Source organism: Notamacropus eugenii, chromosome 4, assembly GCF_028372415.1.
Source record: "Notamacropus eugenii isolate mMacEug1 chromosome 4, mMacEug1.pri_v2, whole genome shotgun sequence".
NCBI lineage: Eukaryota > Metazoa > Chordata > Mammalia > Diprotodontia > Macropodidae > Notamacropus > Notamacropus eugenii.
In genome coordinates this window covers 108709862-108734579 of record NC_092875.1, presented here as the reverse complement: position 1 = coordinate 108734579, position 24718 = coordinate 108709862, and the positions used below count along the sequence as shown (strand labels likewise).

Genomic DNA, 24718 nt, shown 5'->3' with positions numbered 1-24718 from the left:
CATTTAAAGCTAGGATAGACACTACAAAATATTTGGGAATCTACCTCCCAAAAGAAATCCAAGGACTATATGAATACAATTACAAAACACTTTTTGCACAAATAAACTCAGATCTAAGTAAGTGGAAAAACAGCAGTTGCTCGTGGGTAGGCCTAGCTAATATAACAAAAATGACTATTCTACCTAAATTAATTTACTTGTTCAGTGCCATACCAATCAAACTATCTGATAATCATTTTCTAGAGCTAGAAAATATAATATCAAAACTCCTCTGGAAGAACAAAAGGTCCAGAATATCAAGGGAACTAATGAAAAGAAATGCTAGGGAAGGAGGAATAGCTCTATCTGATCTCAAATTGTGTTATAAAGCAGCAATTACCAAATTATCCTGGTAGTGGATAAGAAATAGAAGGGTGGACTAGTGGAATAGGTTAGATACTCAAGACACAGGAGTCAAAGAATATAGCAATCTACTGTTTCATAAACCCAAGGACCCCAACTTCTGGCATAAGAACTCACAGTCTGACAAAAATTATTGGGAAAACTGGATAACAGTGTAGCAAAAACTAGGCATAGACCAATGCCTGACACCATACACAAGAGAAAACTCCAAATGGGTATATGATTTAGGTATAAAGATTGATACTATAAACAAATTAGTGGAGCAAGGAATAGTGTATTTATCAGATTTATGGAGAAAGGAAGAATTTTTGACTAAAGAAGATATTGAAAGCATTATGAGGTATGAAATGGATAATTTTGATTACATTAACCTGAAAAGTTTTTACACAACCAAACCCAATGCAATCAATATTAGGAGGGAAGCAGAAAACTGAGAATTTTTGCATAGTATCTGTGATAAAAGTCTCATTTCTAAAATATACAGAGAACTAAATCAAATGTACAAGAATACACATCATTCCCCAACTGAGAAATGGTCAAAGGATATGAATAGGCAGCTTTTACGGTAAGAAATTCAACCTATGTATAGTCATGAGAAAAAATGCTCTAAATCACTATTGATTACAGATATGCAAATCAAAACAACTCTGAAATACCACATCAAACCTATCAGATTGGCTAATGTGACAAAACAGGAAGATGATAAATATTGGAACACTAATTCATTGTTGGTGGAACTGTGAGCTGATCCAAGCATTCTGGAGAGCAATTTGGAACTGTGGCCAAAGTGCTAAAAAAAATACGCATACCTTTTGACCCAGTAATACAACTTCTAGGACTATATTCTCAAGAGATCATAAAAATGGTACAAAAATGTACAAAAATATTTATAGCAGCGCTCTTTGTGGCGACCCAAAACTGGAAATCAAGGGGATGCCTATCAATTGGGGAATGGCTGAATATATTGTGGAATATGAATGAAATGGAATACTATTGCACTATAAGACATGATGAACAGGAAGACTTCAGAGAGGCCTGGAAAGACTTATATGAACTGATGCTGAGCAAAAGGAACAGAACCAGGAGAACTTTGTACACAGCAAGAACCATACTGTGCGAGTAGTTTTTCTGCTAGACTTAGAACTTCATTGCCATGGAAGGACTTTACAAAGTCCCAAAGGTCTTTTAAGGCAAAACGCCTTCCACATCGGGAGAAAGAACTACAGAATTCGATCACAGAATGTAGCAAAACGTTTTCTTTTGCATTACATTTTCATTTGTTTTATGATTTCTCCCATTCGTTTTAATTCTGCTTTGCAACATGACTAAGGCGAAAATGTATTTCATAGGAACGTATGAGTAGAACCTCTATAAAATTGTATACTGTGTCAAGAAGGGAGGGGAAAATTAGGGGGGAAGGAGAGGAAGGGAGGGGGAAAATACTCAAATCATGTAAGTGAAGGTAGAACACTGAAAACAAATAAAGTAATAAAAAATAAAGAAGCTTAGCTTGTGGGAAGATCGGTATTATCTTAGCAGCAGATGAGAGCACCATCAGCTGGGGCCTCTCCCAACCTTCCATGAATTGGGCTATGGCAATCACAAGTCCAAGTCTTCCAACCATGGCCCAAGAAGTGAAAATGCTGGATGGCATTTACATAGCACAGGTTGCCCTAGGCTCCTCATATTATTTGGTGATGAAGAGACTGAAAAGAAAAAGTGAAAATAAGTTCCCTGAATATAATCCCTGCATCCTCCCCTGATGCCAGGGGGAAGTAAGGCTGCCAGGGAGCCTGTCTACAGGCAGCTCCAGGCAGCCAACATTGCCACTGGAACACAAAGAAGGCCAATGAGAAGAGATTATTCAGTGAAAAGGTCGCCCAAAGCTACTATTTGTTTGTCTTTCAGAGGTGATATTTTATAAGCCATTTAAACATTTAATACCTATTTATTGTATCATCTCCAAAGAGTTTCTCCCTCCCTTTCTCCATTTTCTTCCCAATCATACCAAAAATATTTAAATAAAATATTTCCTCTTAGTTGATTAGTTAGCATTCCTAATAAAACTAACATAAAAACGCTCCTTCTTTCAAGAGAATCCTTACAAAAAAACCCTTTCCAAGAATGTCACTGTAAAAAAGACTCCCTCTTTGAAAAGCATCCTCTTCATGCAAATGGAACCATATTCCAGAGGGCCTCTTTGCAACTAAATACACTTATTCACGCAAGTTTTCCTCTCATATTCCCTCCAACAGTGACATTTCACAGGGCTAGCTATTGTGCTAATAGCCTAGCAACTGATTTTTTATATATTTTCCTAAGGAATTTGTTTTACCTAGAACTGACATATAATCATGGAAGGAATATCAACCTTTTCTAAAGCTTTAAGACTAAGAAATGACTTATGGTAGAATACATGGCTGCCAATATCTTGTGACTTTTCAGAGATACTGAAAGACCTCTCAACTCAAAATTCATACTCCTGTCAGCCAGCTAAAAGGTTCCAAATTTTTATCTTTCCAGAGTCACAGAATCAATATTGGAAGGAAAACCCAAAGTTCCTGCCAACTAATTCACAAAAATTATCTACAAAACGAATCTTCAACAATACTCCCAATCAACGGTCATCTCAATCCTTTAAAGATCACCACTATGGTGAAGATCACCCATGATGCCTTGAGAAATCCCACTGCATTTTGGACAGCCCTCATCATTAAAATGTCTTTTCTTTGCATGGAATTGGAAACTCTTGACAATATATTCCTGAAGGTAAGTGGATGTTGTTTCTAGAAGATCCTGTTTATATGCAAGCATGTCTGGGGAAGGGTGAAATACATTAAGTGAGCTTAGTTGAGTTTCTCCTTCCCTGAAGGAAGGTAGTCAATAAGGAATCAAAGATTTTCTAATTCTCCTAAGGGTATTTGAACATGGGTCCTGCTGGCCAACGTCGTGTACATGTGCGCTTGTTAGTAGAGAGACCTGAGTGTTCCAGTCTGGATTACCCTGTCCCCTCCCTCCATTTATGTTTTCACATTTTATAAAGAGGTTCCCAAATGAGCACAGGCTGCTGGCTAGAGGCTAATTCCTTATACTGAGGGCAGGGAGTATCGATTAATTACTCCTCACTTTGTTCATAGCCATTATCATCCATCCTACTGTCCTGGAATAAAACTATTCAGATAAACATTTTTTATCCAGGTGCTACCCTTGAGTGTGAGTATGATGGATGGGGGTGAAGGCGTAGTTGAGTGTCATTGATCTGAAGTCTGCAGTACCCTGAACCAACAGAATCCAACCAAGTCCCCCTTTCAAATCTAACCACTGTGCCCAGATGGATGAAAAGTTCTTGCAGTGTGTGTGTCTATCTTTGAGTCTTTTTCTATATATCTTGGTGGGAAATAAGCACACTAATTCAGACATCCATAGTGCAAGCCCTTTAGGTAGATGAAAGTGACTCTACTTTCCTTAGGCTTTAAGGTTGGAAAGCACCTTTCTGCCAGCAACCCTCTGAGGTGGGTAGCCTAAGTTTGCTGGTCCTCTTTTGGGTATTGTATTTAAGTGAGGTAAAGCTGTGCAAAATTGTCACCCTCACTCTTTTCTTTAGTCATCAAAGGCCTGTGGTAAGAACAAAGTCAACATGAGCAGGGATGACTAAGGAAGCAGTGGATGACCTTGGTGTTTCTAAATGAAGATCTTTCCCAGGCCTCAGTTGAACTGAGGCCAGACCTAAGTCAAAAGGCAGACAAAAGATGACCTAATTGACCATTGACTATAACAAAAATATCAATCTGGGAGGGCTTAACTAATTTGCATGAGGGCAAAGGGGGAGGATAGGGAGCAGGCCCTCCCATAGTTAGAGCCAGAAGGGAAAAAGACCTCAGAAAATATAAAATGCCAAACTGTTGTTGCCATGTGTTCAAAGGAAAATACCTTGTGCTCAATTATATTTGGAGGCAGTTGGCCTAAGTCAGGTGGCTACCTCCAGTTCAAAGATTCTGATTCCAAGTCTTCAGGGATTGGTCAGTTTTCCCTTTATTATGTAAGCGTTGTCACTGGATACCACCAGAACACAAAGAGACCTGAGAGCTCAGAAAAGGTCTGCCTGAGTTTGAAGAGCACAGTCTTCAAAGGATCTAAGAAGGAAAAGAAGGCTTCCCTTGGGCTAGCCTTCCCCTTGGCCAGGAAGACCTTGGTCTTCCTAGTTGGGAGTGCTCCTGGCAGTTGTGTCTAGACTCTCATTGTGTCTGAGGGGACCCAAATAGCAACGTGGGACACCCTTGGTGGTCATCAGATGGGTGAGTTATCGACCCCACCATGAGGCCCTTAGAGCTGTGTCCTACGTCTCAGCTAGACTCACAAACAACTTCTAGTACCTGGGGGGTCGGGGGAGGTGAGGGAGGTGAGGGAGAGGCTGAATGATGAGACTAGGGAGAAGGTTAGAAGGGATAAAGGAGACTGTGAGGGAGATGTGAGGGAATTTCTTGTGCTCCAACTTGGCTGACTCATGGGCATGGAAATCTGCTTTGTTATTAATGTATTTATACCTTGTTAATTACTTAATTTAATCAGTTAATTCATTAATTTATTGATGTACTTATACCCTGTTTTTCTATTTTAAACAAAGGATCCATTTTCACCTCTACAGTGTAATATTATACAATTGATTATAAAAAATAACTCCCATGCTGTCCCTCCTTTACCCCACTTGTGTTGGATGAAGTTACATGTATATGTAAATTTAAGATTTCCAAACTCCTTTACCCATATTATTTAATTCTAAACATAGCTTAATTTTTTTTGCAACATTCAAAGCTGTTTAATTGAAAATATATCCCTTCAATTCAGAGTGCTTTAGAAGAGTCACATAAACTACATTGTTTAAATTGTTATTATTTTGATATTCTTATTAAATACAGCTCAAAGCCTTAATGGCAATGACTTTAAAGAATTAAGTGATTATACAATCAGACCTCATGTGACTTTTCCCTCCTCTGTCAAATACAAAGTAAGATGGCACTTGTACATTTCTTGTCTGCTGAAGTAGACATCTGTAGTTAAAAAAGAAAGAAAGAAAAGGCCTATGGGAACTGCCAAGAATCCAGGAGTTCATTATATAGTTGGTTTGGATTTCAATTTGACATGGAGTGTTAAGTTTCATCAGACATAGAAGTAGTAAACTAGAAGGAATCAATGATAGGTTATCAGTCATCCAAAAAATAAAACAGAATGCATATAACGAAGAATGGACTTAATGGGAATTATCATCACTACATAGGGGACAGGGGAAAATCTCAAACTCTGAAATGAGATTTAAAAAGAAAAAAGCCCCACATCATAGAAAATAGGGAAAGACATATATAAATTAGGACACAAGATAGGACTGTAGTTTTGTCTTATGCATGGCAGGCATTCAATAAATATTTCTTTAACAAATGAAGTAATGATCAAATCACCATATGGTCTTTGTCTTCTGGTGTGTTTTGGGTTTATAGATTTTGATTGTTTTGTTCTTGTACATAATTTCACTGAGTTCCAAAGAAACATACCCACAAATTGTAAGCTTTGGATGGGAATTAATGAGAACAAATGTGCCAGTCTACTTGTTCAAATAGAGGAGCTATCTTTCCACCCATAACCATGTGTATGTTCAATTGCTTCCATTCCTTTAACATAACTCTGGTTAATCATGACAGCGCAATCATCAGTGTTTTACATCTCTCAGAGAGAGATATCATCATTTTTAAAGTGTAACCTAAGATGATCTTGAGTTATTTCAATATTACAAACATGGCTCTCATCCTATGTCCTTGATACCTTAAGTATAGTTGTTTTAAGTATTAGGTTTTAAGTCAATCTCAATTAAAAGTTTAGGAAGAAGCAAAAATGCCTGAACTATGGATAATAGCAGAAACAAAAAATATGTGCAATCTACATATGAGGCAATCCCACCATTAAAAATTCTGGAATGACTGCTCACTAACAATGTACGTCTCATTCTTTCCCTGAGCCCCCGTTTCCCTCCTATTGCTTTCTCATTTTCAAATAAGTGTCGATTTGGAACATAATACATTTTGGGTTTTCAAGTACAGGAAAGCAGATTTCATGAAATGATCCATGAGAAAAGATTACATCAAGGAGGGAAAAGTCATGTCTGCCATCTTTTAAATGCAAAGGTAGTATTGACTTCCAAAAAGAAAAACAAACACCAATCACTTCAGCCTCTAAACTGCTTTTACAACTCTCTGTGCTTCAGAATTATGTCAAAGAACAATAGGTTTCCAGTCCTGTTTACAAGTTTGTCCTGAATGGCAGCTCTTGACAAGAAACCTCTCAGTTCCAATCTCCAGGATTAAATAAATTCCTTCACAACAAAGAAAACAGGACCACCAGGAGAGCACCACTGGATAATGATAGAGCCAACTGCAGAGGTACGTGGAGTGTTAACACTGCCTTGGGTACTATTCTTTGGAGTGTGTGGTGCAAAAGGTCAATATTGTTTTATGGTGCATAGTTTACCACCCTGCCATGCCAACAGCAACACCTAGATTGTTCCACAGTTAATTCTTAAGTTGTGAACTAGCAGTTGGAATATTTGAGCTTTTCCCTGCCAGAAATAATCAGATATTCAGGGGTCATTATATGAGCAGCATACTTCTAAGATGGTTGACAAAGCTATCTCTTATGCTCTGCATTTAAAACTGCAGGGATAATGTTCTTCAAAATGAATCAGCTCAAGTAAGTCTTTCTTATACAACTAAGTTCTATAAAAGAGTTTGAAATGATCAAGTATCCTTTTAATTCATATTTCAAAAGAATAGCACACTTACAATACTACCTTTTGAAATTTATACTGACTAATTATCATTAAGATGTCTTTAAAAGTACTATTGCAACTGTCATTAAAAATCTTTGTATTAAAAGAGGATATTATTATGGCACACAGGAAACAAAATACAGATTTTGGAAAATACAAATGCAAAGATGTATTAGAAGACCCAGAACAAAGATCCCAAGGCCATGCCAGTGGTGCCCCAGTCAGCATTCCCAGAGCCAGGTCTCCATCGTGATCCCAGTAATGCTTACAGAAGATGACATGGTTGACAGGCTGCTGTACATAAGGTCCTGGATATGGATACTGGTATGGTATCGCATAAACCTGCCCATTAGTAGGCATAGATAACTTGAGTTCCTGGAGGCTATGCACCATTATAATGACCATAGCCAAATACCTCTGGAGACTGTGTGGCATAAGCTGTACAAGGAGGAAGAGATGGAGCAACAGCAGTCTCATCATACATGACTGCTGAGCCAGCATAAGCTGTATTTATTCTGGCATCCTGGAGTGCAAATTTCCATGCCAAGCAATCATCTTCACTTTGTGCACAAAGATTGATAGTTGTCCCATCAGGGAAAACAATTTGCAGTATGCGGTCTTTTGGCTAACCCTCAGGAGCCTGAAAAATCATAGCACTCATTTTCCATTTGGATATTGATGCAGTCCACCAGCATGTCAATCTTCTACATTCTACCTAGTCTGGTCGTCATAATAAATTAGCTGGTCATCTGACCACAGATCGAACCAGGATTTTTTCCACCTCTTCAAGATCGTGCTTTGTCAAAGCAGCCAACCACTCTTCACAAATGCCATCCTTTCACCTTCTGGAGAATTCAGTTGGCCACGAAACTCATGTGGGAGTCTGGTCAGAATGACAAATGACGGATGCACTTGCTCGGGCTCTTCCCTACTGGACACTGGCTTAATCTTTTGAGGAAGAAATTCAAAGGGCCAAGGTATTCATTCGAATAAGTTTCAGTAGATGTGAACACTCAACCAAGTTTAAAAGCTTGTGAGATGTTAAGGGGCCACTTCATGGTGACATTTTTTCTCTAGTATTTTATTTGTCAATTGATTGGCATGTGTGGAAAGCTCTAGTCAATAGTCAATTAGTTTTGAATAATTATTTCCACACTGAAATTCATCTGGATTATACCAGTTCTTCTGTTGTGTGTCAACATGCCAATGATGTAGTATTGTGCATTTCATTTGAATATTGCATTCACTTCCTTTGAAGAATCAAGAGAAGCATGAAAAAGTAAACAGGAAAGAGATGTCATTAGGGACTTACCAAAATTGAACTGTTTACTTTCCTACATGGAAAAAAAATTATAACCCTTGAGAGTTTTCTCAGTATTAAGATAGTTGGAGGGAATATTTTATATATACATACACACATGTGTGTATGTGTGTGTGTTGTGGTGGGTTTATATATATATATATATATATATATATATGTTTAGGTGAGTACACACATACTCATATATATATGTATATATGTACCAAGGTATATGTATGTAGTCATCAGATAAAAACCCAGCTGAGAGGATGTGACTAGCAACCACCGCAACACAAGGAGAACATGTGGAGCAATGTGTCTAGCAGACTCCATACTGAGCAGGAAACAGGCCAAATGAGAAGACATGAGTTATTCTGCAACATCACAAGTGTCAGCTGCCCCTCCACCTAGAACCCAGCACCACACATGCCCTACAAGGTTGCCCTTTAGTTACGATCCTCATAGATCCATCCTCTTCCCACTCACACTGTGTCTATTTATGAGAGAATATGCCCTGCGTGGATTGGGGGGGGGGGGAGCTACTGCCATTTTTCTTATCATGTGATTGAACTTCATGTCGTTCCCTTGAAATAGCTGTGTCCTCAGGGACAGCACATAACTTGAATATTACAGTCCTACACTACGAAACATGCAGTGCTCCCTTTCCTTTTCTTCTTCCCTCACTCACCCTCCCTTCTGTGCCCTGTCTCTCTGTTCCCTTATCCCCACACATGCTTCGTTGAGTCTCCTCTGAGTTCCCTCAAAGCCAGTCACCCGTTTTCTCACCAGAGTCTGAAGATACTGCGGTGCCACTGCTGGCTCCTGAGTGTGTTTTCAGACAGGAACCTTGTGCAGTAACAACACAGGATGAAATCTGAAGTGACCTGGGCTAGGTCACCTCCACTGGTGGCTTTACAGGGACTGGCTGGTGAGGAGAGTCACCTGAGGGACCTAAGCTCACTTCTGTTTTTAGATAGCACATTCACATTTAGTGTGCTGTCTGGGGGCTCATTAGGGAGTCAGTGTCCTAAACAAATAACCCTCTATTTATGGACCCCAGGGTCATCTCTGCAGAACTGTTCTGTCTAGAGTCTGGAGATCAGGACTCAAACCAGCTCTCATTTACTTGGTTCAAGATTCACTTTTGTGTTTCTTTTATGATTTTCCTTTCCTGTTTTCCTTTACATGCTTCTTTTGATTCTTGTCTTGGGAAGTCAGATTTTTCTATACAGATCTGGTCTTTTCCTCAACATGAATGATTGAAAGTCATCTATATCATTGAATGACCCTTTTTTCCCTTGAAGTATTATCCTCAGATTTGAGGGGTAGGTGATTCTTGGTTTCAATCCCAGTTCCTTTGACTTTTGAAATATCCCATTCCCTTCAATCCCTTAATGTTGAAGCTACCAGATGCTGTGTTATGCTGATTATATTTCCACAGTACTCAAATTGTTTCTCTCTAGCTGCTTGCAGTATTTTCCCCTTGATCTGGAAACTCTGAAATTTGGAATATTCCTAGGAGTATTTTTGAAATATTGAAATTATTGAAATATTGAAATATTCCTAGGAGTGTCTCTGTTTGGGTCTCCTTCAGGAGGTGATCACTGGATTCTTTCAATGCATATTTTGCCCTCTGATTATAGACCATCAGGGTAGTTTTCCTTGATAATTTCATGGAAAATAATATCTAGACTCTTTTGGGATCATGGCTTTCAGGTAGTCCTATCATTTTAAAATTATTTCTCCTGGATCTATTTACGAGACCAGTTGTTTTTCCAATGAGTTGTTTCACGTTATCTTCTATATTTTCAAATTTTTGGTTTTGTCTACTAACTGCTTGGTTTAACTCAAAGTCATTCATTTCCCTGAACTCAATTCTTTCTTTCAACACATTCTTTTATTCAATAAACTTTTAAACCTTCTCTTCCATTTGGCTAATTCTGCTTTTTAAAACCTCCTTCTCCTCAATGGCTTTTTAGATGTCTTTTTCCAATTGGGTTAGCCTCTTTTTAAAACTGTTATTTTCCTCAACATTTTTTGGTTCAACTTAAGTAAGCTGATAAATTCTTTTTTAAGGTCTTCTATTGCCTGAGAGCAGTTTAAGTTACCTTTGGAGGCAGAGGCCTTGACTTCCTGTGACAGTATGCCTTGTTCTTTCTCATCTGAAAGGATGGGGGCAGACACCTGTTCCTCAAGAAAGTAAGCTTTTATGGTCTTATTTTTGTTCCCTTTTTTGGGCATTTTCCCAGCCACTTACTTGACTTCAGTGTATCCTCTCCACTGCCACCTGGCCTCATGACCATCAAGCCAGCACCTGGGGACTGAGATTCAAATGAGCTGCTCCCAAGCCTCAGGGGCTTTGGGTAGGGGCAAGGCTGCTATTCATTGTGAGATTAAGATCAGCTGCTCAGGTGGGGACAGGGCCACCACAGAGGGCTCATTTCCCTCAGGGGCTTTCTGATGAGACCTTCAACAATGGATGCAGGCTACTGCTTGCTTTGGGAACGCTGTCTGCTGCCGCCTCTCCTGCTGCCACCTGAGCAGGCCTGAGCTATGGGGAAATCATGTTCCCCTTTCAGCCAGTCCAAAGGATCTGCTCACTAATATTTGACACTTGTGGGTTGAGGGATCTGGGGTGCTGTGGGACATTCTGTCCCTGAAGCCTGCTTGGATCTGCTACTTTCAGTGCTGGGTGGCCAAGGCAGGGCTGGGATCTGCTCCATTTTATGTAAAACTGACAATCATAGCCTTTACTAATGCTTTAAAACCAAGAACTAACTGATGGCAGAATACATACATACCGATATCCTGTGACTTTTAAGAGATGCTGAAAGACCTCTCAACTCAAATTCCATACTCCTGTCAGCCAGTTAAAAGATTTCAAACTTTTGTTCTTCCAGAGTCACAGAATCAGTATTGGAAAGAAAACCAAAAGTTCCTCTCAAATAATTGATATAACTCATCAGCCAAGAGACTATTCAACACCATCCTAATCAATGGTTATCTCAAACCTTTGAAGATCATCAATGTGGTGAAGATTCTGAGAAGCCCATTGCATTTTGGTCAGCCCTCGTTGTTAGAAAGTGTTTCCTTTGCATGGAGCTGGAAACGCTCTGCAATTTATTCCCTAAGGTAAGTGGATTTTGTTTCTGGAAGACCATTTTTATATGCAAACATGTCTGGGGAAGGAGGGAATACATTAAGTGAGCTTAGTTGAGTTTCTCTGATTTCTGATTGTCCCTGAGTGGGACAGGGAAGTCTGTGATTGGGGCACAGATCTGATAAACTGTGATGTGAAAAGGTTGGGTCAAAGGAACGGAGAAGGGGAAGAAAAAGGAAGTTAAAAGGATAATTAATATGGGAGGATGCTGTGACAGTCCAGAGCTGCTCTTTTGAAAATGAAGGGATGGCAGCTTGGTGGCCCTGAGGGAAAGGGTGCTGAGCCTAGAGTCAGGAAGACCTGAGTTCAGAGGTTGCCTCAGACATTTCCTAGCTGAGTTACCCTGGACAAATCACTTGACTTCAATTTCCTTGTATGTAAAATAGGGACAGTAATTGCACCTAACTCACAGGGCTGTTACCAAATCATTATGAAATGAGATAACATCTACAATGCACTTTGCAAACCATTAAGCCATATATAATGATAATTTATTATTTTCTCTACATAAAATGAATTTTCATACATTAACTCCTCTTTTCTTATTTGTCTTATTAACATCAAGCACAAATACTTTGTCCTTGCTTCCCGTTAGTGAAGAATGATAAATTAACATCTTTGTGAGCAAACACGAGTGACCTCGGGAAGGCACCTGTTTAAAGAAACCCTGCATTGGTTCTTTTACAAAGGAGGAAATTCTCACTAAGTGGCTGGTTTGATAAGGCCTAGTTTCCTTTGAAGTTTATGGGAATCTTTAGGGGGCCTTTGATAGAAAAACCATGACTGAACATTGAGTCAGCCTGCTGCTGTCTACAGAGACTGGTACCAGAAGGCACTCCCTACTAAATAACAATTGATACAGATGAAGCCAGTTGTGTACTAGGCAGGTGAAGGAAGAATGGGGCCATGTTGTGTGCCTTTCATCAGGCTTTAATCACTGAGCTGCTCCCTTGCTTACCCTGAGACCTATCTCTAGGGTTCAAAGCCTTGAAGGAAGGGAGAGAACAAAGAATCCATTGTTGTCTAATTAGGCTCAGAGTATCTGAACGTTGGTCCTGGGGCCAATCTCCTGTGCAGGTGAGCTTCTTATTATACACCCTTGAGTGTTCCATTCTGGATTACTCTGACGCCTCCCTCCATTTATGTTTGGACATTTTCTGAACAGGTTCTCAAAGGAGGAGATGTTGTTGGCTAGTGGGGAATCACTTATACTGGTGGTAGGGAGTATATACCATTCAGTCCTAACTTTGTTCACAGCCATTATCATCCATCCAACTGCATAGGAATAAGATTATTCAGATAAACAATTTTTATCCATGTGCTGCTTTTGAGTGTGGGTGTGATAGATGGGGCCAAGGTCGTTGGGGAGTTGAGTGTCATTGATTGGGAATGGGGCCATCTCAATAGATATATGGATACAACAATTACTATGTTCTTGTTTATCTGTGATAGGCTCCATGCCATGCCGAAAGACTGGTGGGGAAGAGAAAGCAGAAAAGAAATAAGGAAGAACAAAAGAAAAAAGGAAGGGTCATAAAAAGATCAAGAAAGAAGAAGATAAGGAAAAGAAGGAAAGAGAAAAAGAAATGCAAGGAGAAAGCAGGGACTGGAAAGAGAGGAGGAGAGGATGAAAAAGTGGAGGAGAAAAGGGAAAAGAGGAATAGGAATATAATGAGAGAAAGATGAGGGAGAGGAGGATGGTGAGACGAAAATGCAGGAGGACAGGAGGAGAAGGAAGAGGAGGAGGAGGAGGACAATCACCCCATCTACAGGGGAAGAACAAGGCATGGCCAGTCACCTCCCAGCAGGGGGAGGGGTTTGTGGCCTCCTGTTGGGACCAGCAGTTTAGCACTCAAGCAGCAGGACTGATTTGGTTTCTGGTGGTTTCCCCACCTGGCTTGGGACAGCCTTCCTTTTGTCCAGGAAGACCTTAGTCATTCCAGTTGGGAGTGGTTGTGGCAGTCGCCTCTACCCTCTCAGTGTATCTGAGGTGCGTCAGACTTCAACGTGGGACACCCTTGGTGGTCATCAGATGGGTGAGTTATTGATCCCTCCATGAGGTCCCCTAGAGTTGGGGCCTAGGTCTCAGCTAGACTCAGAAAGAAACTTCAATACCTGGGTGGGGGGCAGGTTTGAGGATGAGAGTAGGGGGCAAGGTAGAAGGGATAGAGGAGATTGTAAGGTGGATGTGAGAGAAATACTGGTGACCTAACTTGGTTGACTTGTGGGTACTGAAACTTGTTTTGGTGTTAATGTATTTATACCCTGTTTTTCTATTTTAAATGAATGATCCATTTTCACCTCTACAATGTCATGTTAAGCAACTGATTATAAAAAATAACTCACAAGCTGTTCCTACCTTAATCCTACTTGAGTTGATTGAAGTTACATTTATATATAACTTTGAAAGTTTCAAAATTCTTTACACATATTATTGAATAATAACATTGCTTAGTCTTTTGAGGAAGAAATTCAAAGTGCTTGGTGGTTAATTAGAAGAAGTTTCAGTAGATGTGAACCCTCAACCTAGTTTACAAGCTTGTGAGCTGCTAAGGGGCCTCTTCATGGTGAGATTTTGTCTCTGGGATGTTATTTTTCAATTGATTGGCATCTGTGGAAAGCTCAAGTCCATAGTGAAAACCTTCTCAATACTTTTTTCCACACTAATATTCTTCTTCATCATACCAGTTGTTCTGGGTGTGTCAACAGGCAAATTGCTCCTGTAGTACTGTTCATTTCATTTCAATATTGGGTTTCCTGTGCTTTGGAGATTCTATCATCTCGAAAGAGGTCCAGCGCTGGGGCTGGACTGGTGGTGTGTGTAGCAGGTGTCTAGTGACTAGGAGGAAGATACTGTTCTGCAAATCATGCTATAGGCATTTTGGGGAGAATTTCAAATGAAGAATGAGACATATGAGTAAATATAGTATTAGTTAAACTTTATCAAACATTTGGGGATGTTTATCATCTACATGTACATCATCTGCAGTAATTGCTACTAATGAGAATGCTTGAAAACTATTCTACCATTTACTGCAATGAGAAGATGGCAAGGAAATACGACATCCATCTGAGAAAAGGAAATATCTGAGATCACATGAGAGGTTTCCTAAGAGAATCAACACTACCTTCACAGCTCCTGATTTAGGAACAGCCATATTATTTAGAGAGCATGACTCAAGAGTTATACCAGATGCAGGAAGTGGTGATGGCAAGCAAACTTTTCGCCCAACAATCTGGAATATTGTGTCCACCACATTCTCAGGAACCGAACTTCCAAAGTAGCAGATCAGAAATGAAGAGGAAATGAAAAGAATATATTGAAAAAAAAAAAGAGAGAAAAGACTTTAGGTGGAGGGATGAAGAAGGCCAGAGACTGAATTTGCGGGGCTGAAATGTAGGAGAGTTTGTGGAAAAATGGAAGGATGATTTCAGATGATGGAAGAAAGCTGGAAACCATCTAATGAGGACTGCAGATAGAGAAGGATCAATGAAAAATTCTCCAGAGGGGAGGAAAAAACTCAAGGAAATGTAGAATGTATAGCAAACAAGAAAGGGAAAGTGAGACACATTGGTAAGGACAGAAGGAATAGAAAAGTTGGATAAATCTGCCTATCTGCTGCTTAGAGAACTCAGAGAAAATACTTAGGTGTGACTGTCAAGTTTTTAAGTGGTGAAAAAGGAAAGTGAATCAACCCGTAAAGAAAACAGGGTACATGGAGGGAAGAGTTGTCAAAGGAGTAAATCTGTAAGGAAAGTTAACCTATAAATGTTGGGATTAGGTGATGAAGTAGATGGGGAACTTGAGCTGGAGTCAGTACGACCTGAGTACAAATCCTACCCCAGAAAATGGTTAGCGATGTGCCCATGATCAAGTCACTTAAACTTTCTTAGTCTCAGTTCGCTCATCTGCAAAAGCTGAATAATATGTCCCACCTTGCAGAAATGTTGCAAAGATCTAAAAATTTAATATCTTAATGCTTAATATAAATACTAGCTGTAGAGCAGTAGTACTACTAGTAGTACCAGAAGTAGTAGTAGTGGTAGTAACTGTAGGAGTAGTAGTAGCAGCAATAGTAGTAGTAGTAGGAGGAGGAGTAATAGCAGCAGCAGCAGCAGCAGTAGTAGCAGTAGCAGTAGTAGTAGTAGTAGTAATAGGAATAGTAGTAATTGTAGTAGTAGTAGTAACAGTAGTAGTAGAAGTAGGAGTAGGAGGAGGAGTAGTAATAGTAGTAGCATTAGCAGCAATAGTAGTAGTAGGAGTAGTAGTAGGAGTAGTTATAGGAGCAGCAATACTAGTAGTAGCAGTAGTAATAGTAATAAAAGGAATAAACATGTAGAAGGAATACACATATAAAGCAAGCAAAAAAAGTACATCTTATAAATAGAGTAAAGTAGTAATTAAATCAAAAAGCATGGAATATTACTTTGGTAACAAGGAAGATCAAAACATATAGCCAGAAGATAACAAAGAAAAAACTCCTACATCCAAAACCTCCAAGAGAAATATGATTGGTCACAGGCCCTGGAAGACCTAACAAAGGATTTGGAAAATCAAGTAAGACAAACAGAAGAAAAATTGGGGAGAGAAATGAGAATGATGGAAGAAAATCATGTAAAATGAGTCAATAGCTTGCTAAAGCAGACACCCCCAAAATGGAAGACAATAACACCTTAAAACACCCAAATGGCAAAAGAGGTCCAAAAAGCAACTGAAGAGAAGACTGTATGGAAAACCAGAATTGGCCAAATGGAAAAAGAGGTCCAAAAGCTCACTAACGAAAATAATTCCTTAAAAATTAGAATGGAACAGATTAAAGCTAATGACATTATAAAAAATCAAGAAATTGTAAAACAAAACCAAAAGAATGAAAAAATAGAAAACACTGTGAAATATAGCACTGAAAAACAAATAACCTGTAAAATAGATTCAGGAGAGACAATTTAAAAATTATTGGACTACCTGAAAGTCGTGATGAAAAAAAAGAGCCTAGAAATCATATTTCAGGAAATTATCAAGGGGAACTTCCCTGATATTTAAGAACCAGAAGGTAAAATAAATATTGAAAGAATCTACGCATGACCTCCTGAAAGAGATCCCAAAAAGAAAACTCCCAGGAACACTGTAGTCAAATTCCAGAGTTCCCAGGTAAAGAAAAGAATAATTCAAGCAGTCAGAAAAGAAACAATTATAGTATTGTGGAAATACTGTAAGGATAACACAAGAGTTAGGAGAGATACTATAATGTACAAGCTACTAGATCTTGTGTTGACCTGATTGTATTTACACAATACTGGAATAGGATATTCCAGAGGTAAGAGAAACTCTAGAATTCAAACCAAGAATCACCTACCCAGCAAAAGTGAATATGCTATTTCAGGGGGAACAATGTATGTTCAATGAAATAGAAGCCTTTCAAGCATTCTTGCTGAAAAGACCAAAGCTGAATGGAAAATTTGAGTTTCAAACACAAGAATCAACAGAAGCATGAAAAGGTAAACAGGAAAGAGAAATCCTAAGGGGCTTTACAAAGTTGAACTGTTTAGATTCCTACATGGAAAGATATTTGCAACCCTTGAGTTTTCTCACTATTACGATAGTTGGAGAAAATATTATATATATATATACATAATTACATATATATTTAAATATGTATATGTGTGTGGTGTGTGAATATGGATATGTATGTGTGTATACACACATACACAGTATATAGCCATCAGATCAAGACCCAACTCAGAGAAAATGACTAGCAGCCATAGCAAGATCAATGGAGAACTTGTGCAACAATGTATCCAACAGACCCCATACTGAGCAGAAACAGGGACATTGAGAAGACATCAATTTTGCTGCAACATCACAAGGGTGAGCTGCCCCTCCACATGGAATCCAGCCCCACACTTTCCCTACAAGTTTGCCCTTTAGGTGGAATCCTTACACATCCCTCCTCTTTCCACTCATGGTATATCTATTTATGAGAGAACATGCCCTGGTTTTATTGGGGGGGGACAAGTGTGACTTTTCTTACCATGTGATTTAATTTAATGCCTTTCCCTTGAAATATTTGTGTCTTCAGGGAAAGCACACACCCAGAACATTGCAGTCCTATACTACCAAATATGCAGTCCTCCCTTTCTTTTTCCTCTCCCCTCCTCCTCCCTCTTCCCCCTGCCTGTCTCTCCATCCCCTTAGCCCAACACCCCACTTTTGGCGTCTCCTGTGAGTTCCGTTAAAGCCAGTCATCCATTTTTCCGTCGTTTCAGTTAAGGGGTCACTGGGTTTCCTTTCACCTACGAAATTCTACGATGCTCCCTTGACAATACCTGTTCATGCCAATGAGCCTGTCAACACAATATTTTGAGAAGTAAATTAAGGAAAGAGATGGTCATGGTCTGGGGTCAACCTACCTTACCCAGGAACTTTGAGTCTCTTAGTATATGTCATTGAAGTAAAGCCACATTGACAGAGAACTGAGGTGGAGAAATGTAGGAGGTTAATCTAAATGCTCAGGGACTAGTTTTTGATCTTCACAAAATTGTGTTGTTGGAATGCTTGCAGGAGTGAGATGGACAATTAGAGAGCTTTTCTGGAGAAGACACAGGAATCTCTGCTTAGTTCATCAGGGCTTTTCTGCATGAGGGAGAAGGTGCTTCTGACTGTGTTACATGTGCAAAGGTGCTTCAGGAGGTGGGACTCAAAGATGAGTGACTGTGGAGGAGACAAATGTATTGCCCCAAAGAGGCGCCATTTCATTATCAATGTGTGCCATCACATGGTAGTGGTGAAAAGCACTAGTTTACTTAAAATAGAAAAGCAGTGAAATTGGCATTCAGGGACTCTTCCCCACTTATTAGCAGCAAATGCTACATGGATGGCTCTTTTAGTAAGTCAGAGGGGACTTCAAGCAATGACAAAACCAACCATACACCATACACAAACGGAGAAAGAATAACAATAGTGAGGATAATAATAACTCCCATTTATGTAGCAATTAACTCTGTGCCAGGCACAATGCTGGGCACTTCAGGAGCAGTTTACAATCACTTCATGTGATTCCCACACCTGGGGGAGTAGCTGCTATTATCAGCCCCATTTAACAGTTAAGGCAATAAAGGAAGAATTGCTTGTCCAGGATCAAAGACAAGACAGGATGGTCTTGGAAATATGTTAGTGTTAAGTACAAAGGGAGGCAACTAATTCTTTAAGTAAATTTATGAATACATATTCATGGGAAAACTTTGGCTTCCCTCAGGAACTTCCAGGGGAGGCAGTATAGCACAATGGTCTCTGGAGCAAGAAAATCTGAGTTCAGATTCTGCCAGTAAAACACACTAGACTGCTAGCTTCACCTTCCAATTTTCTGGGCAATATTCTATGACCATAAATTGCTGGATAATTGCTGAGCTCCTGATTGGCTGAAATATTCTCACTGTGTGGTCCCTAATCAGCTACCATGAAAGAAATCCATACTCAAACAAAATGCAGCCTCATAACTTTGAGAACTAATATAATGAATACTCAAATGATGAGAAACACTTATTCTTATGTATTCATATACTTGTACCTTATTCCGATACAAGATTTTTCTGATTAAAACAATAGGAACTTTAAGGCATTTAATATACGTATGTCTACATATGCACACATGTGAAATTCATTGGATTAGTACTTGGCAATGAATTTATCTACCTCTAATGACTTCTAGTAAATATGTTTGTGTGTGTGTGTGAGAAACCATCATTTTCATTTCCCCACACTTTGGATTAAGCACCACTATGTGCTAGACACTGTGCTAATTTCTTAACCAGTATTTCCTTTGATCCTCACCACAACTGTAGGAGATAGGTTTTATTATTTTCATTTACTAGGAGATAGGTTTTATTATTTTCATTTACTGTGCCTTGCCCAGCACACACAAGGAAAGTGCCTGAGGACAGGTTTGAACTCCGTCTTGACTCCAGATCAGCTGCCACCTAGTTGCCCTCATTTAATAGGAAGGTAGTTTTAAGAAATAAGAAGGAAAGATCTCTTTTATTTTCTCCCCCTTTTGCTAGAAATGGGTGGGGACAAGAATTTCACTCTTAAATTCATCAATAAAGATGGGAAAAGAAAAAAAAATCTTTCATAAGGAAACCTCTTTGACTAAAGATACATACACAGGAGCACAAATACTGCTTTATACAAGTTAGGATGACAAAATTATATGTTTTAATAAATATCCCTTCTGGGTTCTTACTGAGAAATGGATTCAAATTTTAAAATGGAAGCAACCTCCCCTCCTCCAAGCCATTTTAGGAGTTTTCTTAGGAAAGAAAAGGGATCTTTGCTGATTATTTCTTTGGCAAGAAGGCCTCCTCTATGTCAGTGAGCTGTGTTTAGCAAATCAAAATTTATGTCAGACAAAAGAAATAGGATATAACATATGCTTTTCACCACAGCTTTTTAAATGTATAGGTGGGCGTAGAGTGTGAGGGGAAGAGAACATTTTGACCAAATATCTCATTGAAGAATAACACACTAATTGGGGAAACTTTTGTTATTGCTTCAGAATCTCTTATCTTCTCCTTTAATTGGGATCGAGATTTTAAATCCATGGAGAGAATATACGCATGAACACATACATGTACAGACATGCATGTTTGTGTACGTGTATATGCTTAGGTGTTTTTGTGTGGAAATAGAGAGATACAGATACAGATATGGATATAGATACAGACATAGATACAGATAGGATATTGATAATGGACATGAATATAGATTAGATAAAGATAGGTATAGGTACAGGTACAAATTGGATATATATGTGGAAATGGAAATGTATACAGATTAGACAGGCATATAGATAGGAACCCAGATATAGATGTGGATATGAACATAGATACACTGATATAGATATGAAAATAGATACAGATACAGATTCAATATAGATATGGACAGGAATATAGATATAGATACAGATTGATATAGGTACAGACACTGATTGAATAGATATAGAAATAAAAACATAAGCAGATAAGATCAGGACATAGATATGTATATGAATACAGATATAGATACACATAGATATAGGTATAAACACAGATCAGATCGATATGGAAAGAGAAACATAAGCAGATTAGATAGGGATATACATATAGACACAGATACAGAAATTTATATGAATATAGATATAAAAATATAGATATGGAGATAGATATAGATTACAAATAGATAGGGATATATACATATATAGATAGATATAGAAGTAATCTAGGTATTGAAAGAGTTAGGTACTAAGGTAAATTCAGGAAAACACATTAACACCGAACCCTTTCAGTGCTCACATCCCAAGGGAAAACACCAAACCTTCTCTCAGTCTGTAGGTACTGAAGGTGATGAGTCTAGCCCCGTCTCAACCCTCAGCTTCAGGGGAACATGGAAGGGTAGTAACTTCCTCCTCTGCTGACCACTAAAGGGGGCTCACCTTGCTGTCTGACTCACCTTTGTTGATCACCTCAGATACACAGAGGGATTGGGGCTTCTGTCTCCACTACTCCCAACTAGGGTGGCGGGGTGTTCCTGGACAGAAGGAAGGTGGTACAACCATGTCTCAAGTCAGGGGCCTCAGGCATCGGGGACCTCTGGGAACTGAGTCAGTTCAGCTGCCTGGGTGTTATTCTCCTGGCCTCAGCAAGAAGGAAGGAGGATTCTGACAGGCCACAAAATCCTAAAATCCAAGAGGCCTCTGCTGGGATGTCAAGTGCCATGTCATTTCTTCCCCTGCTTTAATCTCCTCCTCCAAGAATCCCCAGCATCCTTGTAAAACTCCTTCTTGGTCATCATGGAGCCAGAGCACACCAAGGAGAGGATCATGAGTGTGGGGCAGAGGCGGGGGACCCAGGCCCTTTTCCTCTCCCCATTATTCCCAACCCCAACCCAGGCTCTAAGTGCAGAGGGTAGCTTTTGATTTTGGGAACAACCAACTTGGACCTCATTGGTCAGAAGGAAGAGACTAAACAGAAAACTGCTTACAGCAATCTGGGGCAGAACTTGTGGGTGTCCCACAGAAATGGCTGTCTGTCAGGGGTCTATGTGGGGATGAATGTCTCTGACCCCTGTGCCACTTGCAGTATCCTCCTCACTTCGGAAGGAAAGCTATGGAGCTGGGGTCAAAATGAGAATGGGACAAGATGATACCAAGAGAATGGAAGCCCCCAAAGGTATGGAAGTCCTCAGCAAGGAAGTGATCCTGTCTGTTGGCTGTGGGAGGAACCACACTCTGGCTTTACTGGCTTCATGTTTGCATTTGGAGAGAATAAGATGGGGAAACTTGGCCTAGGCAACCAGACCAATGTGATCCCCAGCCCTGTCTAAATCATGTACAATGCCCAGCCAAAAACCAAAGTGACTTGAGAGATTGAATTCAGCATCGTAATGTACTGGAAAGGAAACTTCTACTCCTTTGGGTGCCCTGAATATACTCAGCTGGGATACAATTCTGACAGGTAATTCATTGCCTGGCCTCAGAGGACAGAATATGACTATGAGCTGGTCCTCTGCCGAGTTGCCATCTTCATTGAAAAGACAAAAGATGGACAAATTTTGCCAGTCTCCAATGTCGTTGTCTGAGATGTTGCCTATGGCACCAATCATATGCTGGGTGTAGACTCTCAGAAACGTGTTTTCCCTTAGGGATTTGGAGGGGATGGCCAGCTGGGCCACACAGAGCAGAAGGATGTGATGGTCCCTCAACTGGTGAAGCACTTTGATTTCAAAGGCCAGGGGATCAGGCAAATCTATGCTAGCTACATCTGCTCCTTCACCTTCGGTGAAGTAGGTGGCCAGTTTTTCTGGGGTGCTACCAATACTCCTCTGGTGTCCACCATGTATCCCAAAGCTGTTACAGGACCTCTGTGGCTGGACCATTAGAAGCTTTGCTTGTGGGAAGAGCTGTATTATCGAGGCTGCAGATGACAGCACCATCAACTGGGGACTGGCTCCAACCTAAAGTGAATTGCCCAAGTCTTCCACCACAGCCCAAGAAGTGAAAACCCTGGATGGCGTTTACACAGAGGAGGTTGCCATAGGCCACTCACACTCCTTGATGAATGCCAGGGACCAGAACAAGACAGAAAATGAAAAGAAACAAAAAATCCCTGAGTATAATCCCCCACACTCTCCTGATGCTGGGGGCAGCAAGGCTGCCAGTAGTCTCTCCAGGCCCCTCCAGGCAGTTGACATTGGCAATGTGCCCCGGAACGCAAAGAAGGCAAGAAGAGATTTCTCAGTGAAAGGTAGCCTGAAGTTCCTATTCGTTAGTCTTCCCAGGTTCCCTTTTATAGGCAAATTCACAGTCAACTACCTTTTTACTCTAGCATCTTCAAAGCATTTCTTGCCCATTTTCTCTCTTTTCTCCCTTTCCCTAAGCCAAAAGTTCAATTAAAATATTTGCTTTTAGGATTCCTAAAAAAACAAAACGAAGTAAAAGAAAAAAACCTCCTTCTCCCAAGAGCACCCTTTTAAAAATCCCTGCTTTCAAGAACGTCATTATAAAAAAAAAAAAAAAAAAAAAAAGACTTCCTCTTGCAAAAGCATCCTTCTGCTCCAAGTGGAAACAGATTCCAGAGAGGCTCCTTGCAAGTAAATACATCTATACATACAAGATTTGCTTTCATATGGACTGCAGCAATGACATCTTGCAGGGCTAGCTGTTGTGCTAACAGCCTAACAAATGAATTTTGATGTAGTTTCCTAAGTAGTCAGTTTTATCCAGAACAGGTATTATGTCATAGGAAGAATGTACTAAGCCTTTTCCAAAGCGTGAAAACCCAGAACTGACTTACGCCAGAATCCATGGCTGCCAATATCCTGAGAGGTTTAAGGGATCTTGAAAGACCGCTGAACTCAAAATCCATGCTCCTCTCTGCCAGCTAAACGATTTCAACCTGTTATTTTTCGGGTGTCACAATCAATATTGGAAGGAAAACCCAAATTCCTGTGAACTAATTCATGTAACTCATCAACAAAGAGACTTTTGAACAATGCCCTCAATTGGTGAGAAGCGCAGGGAAGGGGAATCGCTGTGGTTTCCTACTAAAACAGCGCTTGAATCGAACTCACTGTTTGATTCCGGGCGAGAGCCGCCCTTCCCGACCTCTCCACCTTCATCTCCACTAATCAGCACTTGGTCTGTCCTTCATTCACACACCAGCCACCTGTCAGACACACCTGGCCGCCCGCCTCCTCCCCCTCCACCGCAGCCCCAACCTCAGCCCCACTCCCCGCCCAGCCTCCACCTCCATCATGACAACATCGACCCCCTCTCAGGTACAGCTTACTTACCACGAGGACACGGAGGCCGCCATCAATGGCCAGATCAACCTGGAGCTCTACGCCTCCTACGTCTATATGTCCATGTCTTACTACTTCGAAAGTGATGATGGACCATTGAAGAACTTTGCCAAGTACTTCCTCCACCAGTTCCAGGAGGAGAGGGAGCACGCTGAGTAGCTGATGACACTCCAGAACAAGTCCAATGACAGCATCTACCTGCAAGACATCAAGAAACCATCCCCAGAACAATGGGAAAATGGGCTACATGCAATGGAGTGTGTGTGCTCTGCCTTTGGAGAAAAAATGTTAGTCAGTAGTTACTGGAACTACACAAGCTGGCAAATGACAAGAATGCCCCCATTTATGAGATTTTATTGAAACTCACTACCTGGATGAACAGTTAAAAGTCCATCACACAACTGGGAGATCATGTTACCAACCTGGGTGAAATGGGGGTCCCCAATTCTGGCCTGACAGAATATCTTTTTGACAACCACACCCTTGGAGACAGTGACTAGGAGAGCTAAGTCACACCTGGCTTCCCCACCTCTGGGAACTGTTGGCATGACTCCTACTGCCTTTCAGTGCATACATATTTTGGTTATCTGATCATAATCTGTACCAAAAAATTACTACAATTTACATCCCAATAAACTGACCTGATACTGATGAAAAAAAAGAAAAAACCGAAAAACAAACCAATACTCCCAGTCAATAGTAATCTCGAAT

At 40.1% G+C, this 24718-nt stretch overlaps 2 pseudogenes; one reads left to right on the top strand and one right to left on the bottom strand.

Moving 5' to 3' along the window:
- Positions 1-7388: 7388 nt before the first annotated feature.
- On the bottom strand, positions 7389-7914 carry LOC140500448 (pleckstrin homology domain-containing family B member 2 pseudogene; annotated as a pseudogene).
- Positions 7915-22760: 14846 nt separating this feature from the next.
- LOC140502302 (ferritin heavy chain pseudogene) lies at positions 22761-24437 on the top strand (annotated as a pseudogene).
- Positions 24438-24718: the final 281 nt, after the last annotated feature.